The sequence below is a fragment of the Oncorhynchus keta genome, unplaced genomic scaffold (assembly GCF_023373465.1).
Source record: "Oncorhynchus keta strain PuntledgeMale-10-30-2019 unplaced genomic scaffold, Oket_V2 Un_scaffold_1014_pilon_pilon, whole genome shotgun sequence".
NCBI lineage: Eukaryota > Metazoa > Chordata > Actinopteri > Salmoniformes > Salmonidae > Oncorhynchus > Oncorhynchus keta.
Window position 1 is genome coordinate 226,154 of NW_026290754.1, and position 11,347 is coordinate 237,500.

The window sequence follows — 11,347 nt, forward strand, 5'->3', positions numbered from 1 at the left end:
GTAGAGAACTACATGAAAATATATATAATTTTTTATTTATTTATTTATTTCACCTTTATTTAACCAGGTAGGCAATAGGCAAGTTGAGAACAAGTTCTCATTTACAATTGCGACCTGGCCAAGATAAAGCAAAGCAGTTCGACACAAACAACAACAACACAGAGTTACACATGGAGTAAAACAAACATACAGTCAATAATACAGTATAAACAAGTCTATATGCGATGTGAGCAAATGAGGTGAGAAGGGAGGTAAAGGCAACAAGCAAAAAAAGGCCATGGTGGCAAAGTAAATACAATATAGCAAGTAAAACACTGGAATGGTAGATTTGCAGTGGAAGAATGTGCAAAGTAGAAATGCACACGTAGCTTAAATGACAGTGGGCGTGGGTTCACTCTGAGAACAATTTGTGTTTCCTTTGTCATTTTCTTTTGTGTGTGTTTCTTATTTTGTAACACTTCTCTTGAACCAGGAAGTGTTGCTGTGTGGAACAGGCTGACAGGATGTTGTTATTCAAGTGATGCTGTAGTGTTTTTATGCCTTTCCTGTTTTAACCAGATGCACAGGCTGGGGTTTACACACGGGGAGTGTGTCCCAAATGGCACCACATTCCATATAGTACATTACTTTTGACCTAAAGTAGTGCACTATTTAGAATAGGATAGGGTTCCATTAGGGAACAGGGAGTCCGGTTTCACCTGGTTTTACCGGCCATCTCTCTGTTTCCTTGTCATCCTATGCCTAAAGACACACCCAGACTCCCTGATTGATCAACATGTCCTTTTTCATGTTTACAAAGAGGTTGAGATTGAGATTTTTATGTTTTAAATTATATATTTGTCTTATTTCTTATGTAGGCCTACTATTACACAATGTTGATTAATTAAATACATTAAAAAATAACTGTAGATCGATGTGTGTCTCAGTATACTGTGCAATAATTTCATCTCAACATAAAAGCTTGTTGTAGAGGTTATTAAAAACGACAAAAAAAAAAACACTCTGTGAACATGACAGTTAGATAATACTCATGCTAGCTTTTACATGTCATGCTTGGACAAAGGAAATGGATTCAACCCTGGCTTTGTTGTTATTGTGTCAAGGCAAGCCCTTCCCAGCCCCAGCTCCCCTCCCCCATGCCAGATATTTGCCGTGGCCAGAGCCGTTGCTAAGGGAAGTGACGACACCGACGTACAACAGATTGCTGAACGACGAGAAGTCGCATATTAACTATGTGGAAAAAGCCAGACGCAGAGACAGTGGTGAAAGAACATAGCAAAAAAAAAAATACAAGGGCAACGTCTTCAAAATCCATCTTCATCTTCGGGAAAAGCAATTCGGGATGATATCGAAAATAGCAAGAGCATAAACTACACACGTTAACCTTCAAAACAAACCCAGTATTATGATTTTATGACATTAGGATTGTTTTAAAAAGAGAGGTGAAAGATAGTTTGTTGGATTGTAGCTAGGGACAGTGTTACTATATCCGGATAGATAGACTACGGGAAGCAGAAAGAAGAGAGAAAAATAAACCGTTTCTGGAAATAATTTTGCCTTTAAAAAATATATTTGGACTAAAACTTTCTTGGACTTTTGCCTTAAACATTTTTTTTTGTGGATTTTGAGCTAGCTTGCTAGCTATAAATTGTCAATCATGGAATTGAGAGTGGGAAACCGATACAGACTGGGCAGAAAAATTGGAAGTGGTTCGTTTGGAGATATTTATTTGGGTAAGTTTCTAATATAAAACAGTTAATAGTATTTATTTTCCTCGTCTGTTATTTTAGCTTTTTAAAATTGTTTATAGCAAGCTTACATGGCATTTGCTAGCTGGCTAATAACTCCCAACGGTAGACTCGATCCAACGTCAGCTGTTCCGTTTTCGCCAGCTGATTCTCGCAAACGTTGGAACAAATTGTCCCGTTTGAATGTAACTTATCAATGCGCAGATATATTTCTATCAGAGTGTATCTGTGAGATACTACACACGTCAATTGTTGGTGATTTTATAAACCACCTTCATTTGGGTGATCATAACCACTAGTTAAGCCAGCTGGAAAGGTTTTGAGTCCAATGCTGTCGACCTTTTTTGTCAAGCTACAGAGACATAACGTTTGGTTGTGCAGAAGTCAACCAGGAAGCGGTCTGTCTGTAACGAGAAGCTAAGTACCAAAGCTGAATATAGTGTCTCTAAATGTCCAATTTGACTGATAACTCACGATCTGCCAGAGGCAATGGCTGACTTGACATATATTGTAATATTGACTGTTCTCTCAACATGTTCACCACCGGTATTATAATATAACTGTGTGTAATGCATTTCAGTTGTTATCAGTCCCTCTTGAAAACGTTAACGCGATGGAACTGCGAGGAACACTATTTTCATTGGTGTGTTGTTGTATCAGCTATCTACTCCAATCCCGATTGACTGTCGTCGCTACTAGTTGTCAGATTGGACATGCTATGACATGTTCTGGTGGTTTGTATGTAGTGTATGGATGAAAGTGCTGCTGCTCATCCCTTTCGACTCTCAGCTGAGATCAAACTGGCCTCAGGTCCAGGTGGATAGGGGCCTAACAAGTTGATAAGACATTATCAAATAAAATGCATGGACATTACAAACTGTCCGTGGCCTAACCTCGATAACATGATGGATGGTATTTTGTCTGTTTTTCATTGATTATTTTCCTTCATTCAGCTTCAGCTGATTCATTGGGGGGTGAGAGAGCAAGGTCATGTTTGTGACACAGAAACTGATGCAGGCCTGTGTGTGTGTCCAACTTCCATCAGGGTAGGTTATGATAAGGGCTCATACCCTCACTTACCTCATTTGTTTTACTTGCAAACAACAACTGGGCTAGACCTAGTTGGATCACTTGTTACTCTGGTTTGAACAACACCGCAAACCAAACTAGATTAAAAAGGACAACATTATTGTAAAATAATAGACATTTTCTTTTGCAAAGCGTTTTGTTACAGTGTGCACTGCTGAATATGCCTCCTAGCCACGTCTTATTGCGCTGAAAGGACTGGATAATTAGCTATATATTAAGGACTCCTCCACCTTGCCCACTGGCAGGCTTCAGGGCCTATCCAATTCTTTCTGCCCCAGGCCACATGAAGCACTAATGTGTAGGAGTCTAGGGGTTGATTTGGAATCAGCCAGCAGTGTAGGAGTCTAGGGGTCAGCCGGCAGTGTAGGAGGCTAGGGGTCAGCCGGCAGTGTAGGAGGCTAGGGGTCAGCCGGCAGTGTAGGAGGCTAGGGGTCAGCCGGCAGTGTAGGAGGCTAGGGGTCAGCCGGCAGTGTAGGAGGCTAGGGGTCGATTTTGAAATCTGTCTGTAGTTTGTCATGATTGACCTCCGATCTTGCCCCTTATTGTCCTGGAGCCAGGGTTGGAGGAGCAGGGGCTCTATTGTCCTGGAACCAGGGTTGGAGGAGCAGGGGCTCTATTGTCCTGGAACCAGGGTTGGAGGAGCAGGGGCTCTATTGTCCTGGAACCAGGGTTGGAGGAGCAGGGGCTCTATTGTCCTGGAACCAGGGTTGGAGGAGCAGGGGCTCTATTGTCCTGGAACCAGGGTTGGAGGAGCAGGGGCTCTATTGTCCTGGAACCAGGGTTGGAGGAGCAGGGGCTCTATTGTCCTGGAACCAGGGTTGGAGGAGCAGGGGCTCTATTGTCCTGGAACCAGGGTTGGAGGAGCAGGGGCTCTATTGTCCTGGAGCCAGGGTTGGAGGAGCAGGGGCTCTATTGTCCTGGAACCAGGGTTGGAGGAGCAGGGGCTCTATTGTCCTGGAACCAGGGTTGGAGGAGCAGGAGCTCTATTGTCCTGGAACCAGGGTTGAGGAGCAGGGGCTCTATTGTCCTGGAACCAGTGTCTGGAGGAGCAGGGGCTGTATTGTCCTGGTGTTGTCCTAGACTAGTGCACTGGTGGTCTTTGTCTGGTGTGGTACTCTCAGTCTCTGGTGGGGTGTTGGGCTGGGTGTGAATATATACAGACCAACACTGTCTTTGAGACAAACTAGACTTGCTGCGGTTTGAGTTGTCTACTAATGCTTTCCCTCTGTGTTCAGGTTGGAGTCAGAACAGAACAGTGTCTGGTCTCCCGATGTGGTGCGGTGGTCTAAGGCATTGCATCGCTGTGCTAGCTGTGCCGCTAGAGATTCTGGGTTCGAGTCCAGGCTCCGTCGCAGTCGGCCGCAACCGGGAGACCCATGGGGCGGCGCACAATTGGCCCAGCGTCGTCCGGGTTTGGGGAAGGTTTGGCCGACAGGGATGTCCTTGTCGCATTGTGCTCTAGCGACTCCTGTGGCGGGCAGGGAGCATGACAGCTGACACGGTCGCCAGGTGCACGGTGTTTCCTCCGACACGTTGGTGCGACTGGCTTCCGGGTTAAGTGGGCATTCTGTCAAGAAGCAGTGTGGCTTCGTTGGGTTGTGTTTCGGAGGACGCACGGCTCTCGACCTTCGCCTCTCCCGAGTCTGTACGGGAGTTGCAGCGAGGGGACAAGACTGTAACTACCAATTGGATACAATGAAATTGGGGAGAAAAAGGGGTAAAAAAAGAACAGTGGCTGTCCTCTGTGTTCAGGTTTGGGGTTGTGTTCGTTCGGGCACAAAGCAAGCATTTGTTATTGGACAGCTACATATAGAACCTCCTAGTTTCGCCTCATTTTCTAACGCTTCGTCCTTCGTGCCAACTGAACAAGACCCAGGTTGTGTTGTTCTGCTGGAGACTCTTGACTGTTGTCTCCAGTGTGTCTGTCAGGACTGCTGGTGTCTTGTGTAGGTCACCACCATTACCTAGTTATATAATATGACCGTAATGTGCTCTGTTTCCAGAGCGACGCAGAACAATGATAACACTGGTGTGTTGGTGTCAGTGACTGTGTCATGACACAGGGTGCTTCCCAAATCCACATTTCACACTATTCCCTATATTGTCCACTGCTTTTGACCACAGCTCTATGGGCCCTGTTCAAAAGTAGTGCACTATATAGGGAATATAGTTACATTTGGGACGTGACCTGTCTCACATTGATGAGAGGAAGCCATTCTAGACTATAGAGAAACACCCCGGGTCTTTAATAAGGGCGTAGGCAGCCTGGCAGCTCACACACACAGAAGTGATGTACAACCTGTGGCGACGTGAGCCATCTCTTTATTGCATGTTTGTATAGTACATCCCCGTTGGTAGATTAGCTGCTCTCACAGCAACAGCTGTACCTGTGGAGAAGCCAGCCTACATGCTGCTTACAATGTGTTGCTGTCAGATGTGTCTTCTTGGTGGAGGTCTGAATTTCACTCCCTCTTGTGTAGCGTTGTAAAATTCAGGTAATTTCCCCTAAATTTCCTTATTCCATCGTCGGCTTCCAGGAATCTTCGAGCTCTGGTGCTCTCAGCCTTCACCCGAGCTCTGACGCTCTCAGCCTTCACCCGAGCTCTGACGCTCTCAGCCTTCACCCGAGCTCTGACGTTCTCAGCCTTCACCCGAGCTCTGACGCTCTCAGCCTTCACCCGAGCTCTGACGCTCTCAGCCTTCACCCGAGCTCTGACGTTCTCAGCCTTCACCCGAGCTCTGACGCTCTCAGCTTTCACCCGAGCTCTGACGCTCTCAGCCTTCACCCGAGCTCTGACGCTCTCAGCCTTCACCCGAGCTCTGACGTTCTCAATTCTGAACTTGAAAGAAAGAAATCAAATAGTTTACTCTTCCTTAACTAGTTGATCCTTTAGTTGGGGTCAGAATGTAACACCTGGCCCTTACCTCATTCACACACAAGATTCCTTTTCCCTGTGAGAACTGTGTGTGTGTGCGTGCGAACTGTGTGTGCGTCTCTTTGTGTCTTGCACGTTGTAACAGACCACTCCACCAAAGCCCCTGTTGTGAGATGTATGTGATGTAATGATGTCGCAGGGTGCGTACCAAACGGGCCCCCTATTCCCTATGTAGTGCACTACTATTGACCAGGGCCTACATAGGGAATGGGGTGCCATTTGTGGACACGGAGAAGGGCAGAACAGAGATGTCCTTGGAGCCAGAGAGTTATTGTTACAGCCAGCTGCTCTTAATGCCCTGTTCAGACACAACTACCTGATCCATCGCCATTGGCTGAGTCCCAAATGGCCCCCTGTATGGTCATAAGCAGTGCACTATTTACGGGAAAGGGTGCCATTTGGCACTAAGCTAATAAGTATCCTGTTCAATGCTTGTTTTCTTTCCTACAACCCCTGTAGCTGTTTGCTTTCATGAGTAGATAGAAGATGGATGGAAGGCCGCTCACTCTGGTTCACTTCATACAATGGTGTAATCATGTTCTATCCCCTGTGTGTGTGTGTGTGTGTGTAATGGTGAGTGTGTATGTCTCTGACTGTGTGTATGTGTTGAGGTAATCATGGTTTTGAACACAGCTGGAATCTCTTAAGGGTCTCGGTAGCGTGCTGTGTTCTGTTCTGTGTTCCTGTTCCTGTAAAGACCTGTGTGTGTGTGTGTGTGTGTGTTATAGGCAACGCGACGTGAGGATGAGGTCAGTGTTTGGCCTGTGATTGGAGAACTTGGATGTAGTTCAACAGGGTGACACTTTCTCAATGTGCATCCCAAAGGACACCCTATTCCCTATTTAATGCACTACTTTTAATGGCCCTGGTTCGAAGTAGTGCACTATATAGGGAATAGGGTGCACCCAACATTGCAGCTGTGCAGAAAGTCCTATACTAGTCAACCCCCCCAAAAAAAAAAAAAAAAAAAAAATGCATTTGATATTATTTTGAGTCCTCCCTGTATGTGTTGTGGGAAGCTTTCCAGGAAGTGAAGCAAGACAAGCTAGAAAGTATGTTCCCCGTGATGATCCCATTGGCTTACACTAGGTGGAGGCTGTATCACTGAACCAGGTTGTAACTGGATTAGATGAGGGTTGGCTAAAACCAGCCAGTGAATTAGAGCCAACTTGGCTGCTTATTGACAAGCAGTTTGTGTTATTTGGTTTGGGCTGGCTGGCCTTTTGGTATAGCCTCCCGAGTGGCTCAGTGGTCTAAGACACTGTATCTCAGTACAAGAGGCATTAATGCAGTCTCTGGTTTGAATCCAGGCTGCATCACAACCGGCTGTGATTGGGAGTCCCGTAGGGCAGCGCACAATTGACCCATTATCGTCCGGGGTAGGCCGTCATTGTAAAATAAGAATTTGTTCTTAACTGACTTGCCTAGTTAAATAAAATAAAATAAAGACATTGATCATCTATCTGTTTTAGGTTATGTAAAATGTATTATAAAAAATGATGTATATCACCTTTCTACTGAGAAACCAGAAGAAGTGTTATGGGTCATGAATAAGACTAGGGGTTGTTGGTTTTGTGACAGGTTTACTTTAAAATAGCTGATGTAATGTTTAACGATGTCAGGATGTTGTCCCAGCCCTAGTGTTGGCTATAGAGCCCAGTCTTTCTGCATGTGTTTGGCTTTGGCTAGTGGCAACCAATCAACTCAGTTGGGACACCAACCAACCAATAGAGAGCAGAGAACTCAGCTGGGACACCAACCAACCAATAGAGAGCAGAGAACTCGGCTGGGACACCAACCAACCAATAGAGAGCAGAGAACTCAGCTGGGACACCAACCAACCAATAGAGAGCAGAGAACTCAGCTGGGACACCAACCAACCAATAGAGAGCAGAGAACTCAGCTGGGACACCAACCAACCAATAGAGAGCAGAGAACTCAGCTGGAACACCAACCAACCAATAGAGAGCAGAGAACTCAGCTGGAACACCAACCAACCAATAGAGAGCAGAGAACTCAGCTGGAACACCAACCAACCAATAGAGAAACTCCTGACAGAAATTCTAACAGTCATCCATCTCTCTCTCTCCCCCCAGTCCCTCCACTACTAACATAATGTGTTGTTAAGTGATCTTTAAAATGCTGTTGCAACATTACCTGGCATTGCTCCAACTCCTAGTCTGTAAACCAGTGACTAAACTGTGTTACACAAACTCACACGGTGTGTTCATCTACTTAAAGGACTTGTGTAAAGTTTTCCGAGCTCTTCACACCCGGGGAAGCTGACCTGTTGTGCCCCTACTTTGAGAGCTGGGAATGTGTTTGTGTGCAAGCATTGAGGCTGGTGGGTGTTTTGCACTCGAGTTCTGGTCTCCAAGGTTTTACACCAGGTCTGGGATCTGTGCTGGTACATAGCTGTGGTGTGTTTCAGCAGGTGTACTGTACATGCCAGTGTTATGCTTGGGCTGATCAATACCACATGCTTGTCCCCAGCCCCCCACCTCCAAGTTCTGTGCAGTGGAACAACACGGCCCTGCTCTGTAAAACCTGCCAAGAAAGAGATGAGCTCACAGTCTCCGTTTTCCTGACCAGACCAGAGGTCTATAATCACCACCAGGTGGTTTATCTCCTCCTGACCAGACCAGAGGTCTATAATCACCACCAGGTGGTTTATCTCCTCCTGACCAGACCAGAGGTCTATAATCACCACCAGGTGGTTTATCTCCTCCTGACCAGACCAGAGGTCTATAATCACCACCAGGTGGTTTATCTCCTCCAGACCAGAGGTCTATAATCACCACCAGGTGGTTTATCTCCTCCTGACCAGACCAGAGGTCTATAATCACCACCAGGTGGTTTATCTCCTCCTGACCAGACCAGAGGTCTATAATCACCACCAGGTGGTTGAGACCTCTCCCCCTATAGGTCTGTTCTCCTGACCAGACCAGAGGTCTATAATCACCACCAGGTGGTTTATCTCCTCCTGACCAGACCAGAGGTCTATAATCACCTCCAGGTGGTTGAGACCTCTCCCCCTATAGGTCTGTTCTCCTGACCAGACCGGAGGTCTATAATCACCACCAGGTGGTTGAGACCTCTCCCCCTATAGGTCTGTTCTCCTGACCAGAACAGAGGTCTATAATCACCACCAGGCGGTTGAGACCTCTCCCCCTATAGGTCTGTTCTCCTGACCAGAGGTCTATAATCACCACCAGGTGGTTGAGACCTCTCCCCCTATAGGTCTGTTCTCCCGACCAGACAGGAACGTGTTTCATCCTCTTTCTGTTGTTGTTGTCACGTTCCGTTAGATGGAGGACAACGTTCCTGTAAACGGAAGGTTTTACTTGGCTTTATGTTGTACATGTTTCAGCTGCATCTGAATATGGAATTCTCTCTCATTGTATTCATATTATCCAATTGAAGACGTTTAGCAAAGTCAACAATCTATCACGCTAATCTTTGACAATTACCCAGTTAAGTAGTTTTTTTTTTACTTTGAGAAGTGGCCAACATTTACAAAACATCGATGCAGTTTTAGTGTGTTTGTGTTCAATGTTTGGACACGTGGTGTTTTTACTAGACTGACGTTGGAGTTCCCCCCTCCCTCTCCTCACTCTGATAACATGACATGGGCTCTGATTACCACCCAGCCCTGTGGATCTCTGTGTTCCTCTACGCATGGATGACATGATTGCAGATAGTCTATCCCCTCCCCTCCCCCCCAAGCCCTCCTCACCCCTACTGAGTCCCAGAACAGGGAGAGAGAGATAAGCAGGGACAGGGAAGAGACTAGGGGGGCTGGGGGATAAATAAGGGCCAGCTGCCTCCAGGCTATGAAGAGAGAGGGAAGGGAGAGAGGAGTAGAGAGGCTGTTCATTTGGCTGGCTGAAGAAAGCTCTACTTTCTACCCTTCTTGAAATAAGCAGCTCAGTGTTGAGAAATAAAAGGGGTTTTGTTAGCCAGTCAATTGGTGTAACACTCCTGTCCATTTCACACAGTGAAACAAATGTCTAACTGTCATACCAGCTTCAGTTACCCTCAACACACTCCATCTCCTCCTCTGTCCTTCTCTCCCCTCTCTGTCCTGTCATACCAGCTTCAGTTACCCTCAACACACTCCATCTCCTCCTCTGTCCTTCTCCCCCTCTCTGTCCTGTCATACCAGCTTCAGTTACCCTCAACACACTCCATCTCCTCCTCTGTCCTTCTCTCCCCTCTCTGTCCTGTCATACCAGCTTCAGTTACCCTCAACACACTCCATCTCCTCCTCTGTCCTTCTCTCCCCTCTCTGTCCTGTCATACCAGCTTCAGTTACCCTCAACACACTCCATCTCCTCCTCTGTCCTTCTCTCCCCTCTCTGTCCTGTCATACCAGCTTCAGTTACCCTCAACACACTCCATCTCCTCCTCTGTCCTTCTCTCCCCTCTCTGTCCTGTCATACCAGCTTCAGTTACCCTCAGACACCTTCTCTCCCCTCTCTGTCCTGTCTCAGTTACCCTCCCTGTCCCTCTCCCCTCTCTGTCCTGTCATACCAGCTTCAGTTACCCTCAACACACTCCATCCCTCCTCTGTCCTTCTCTCCCCTCTCTGTCCTGTCATACCAGCTTCAGTTACCCTCAACACACTCCACCTCCTCCTCTGTCCTTCTCTCCCCTCTCTGTCCTGTCTTTCCAGCTCCTCTTCCCTCCTCTCCATTATATTACACCACCACCACAGGAATCCATTATATTACACCACCACCACAGGAATCCATTATATTACACCACCACCACAGGAACCCATTATATTACACCACCACCACAGGAACCCATTATATTACACCACCACCACAGGAACCCATTATATTACACCACCACCACAGGAACCCATTATATTACACCACCACAGGAACCCATTATATTACACCACCACAGGAACCCATTATATTACACCACCACACAGCAGGAACCCATTATATTACACCACCACAGGAACAGGAACCATTATATTACACCACCACAACAGGAACCCATTATATTACACCACCACAGCAGGAACCCATTATATTACACCACCACCACAGCAGGAACCCATTAACCACAGCAGGAACCCATTATATTACACCACCACAGCAGGAACCCATTATATTACACCACCACAGCAGGAACCCATTATATTACACCACCCACAGGAACCCATTATATTACACCACCACAGCAGGAACCCATTATATTACACCACTCCACCACCACAGCAGGAACCCATTATATTACACCACCACAGCAGGAACCCATTATATTACACCACCACAGCAGCAACCCATTATATTACACCACCACAGCAGGAACCCATTATATTACACCACCACAGCAGGAACCCATTATATTACACCACCACCACAGCAGGAACCCATTATACCACTCATCACACCACCACCACAGCAGGAACCCATTATATTACACCACCACCACAGCAGGAACCCATTATATTACACCACCACCACAGCAGGAACCCATTATATTACACCACCACCACAGCAGGAACCCATTATATTACACCACCACCACAGCAGGAACCCATTATATTACACCACC

At 46.6% G+C, this 11,347-nt stretch overlaps 1 pseudogene; it reads left to right on the plus strand.

Moving 5' to 3' along the window:
• Nucleotides 1–1,172: 1,172 nt before the first annotated feature.
• LOC127927254 (casein kinase I-like) overlaps nt 1,173–11,347 on the plus strand; it is a 76,640-nt pseudogene continuing 66,465 nt past the window's right edge.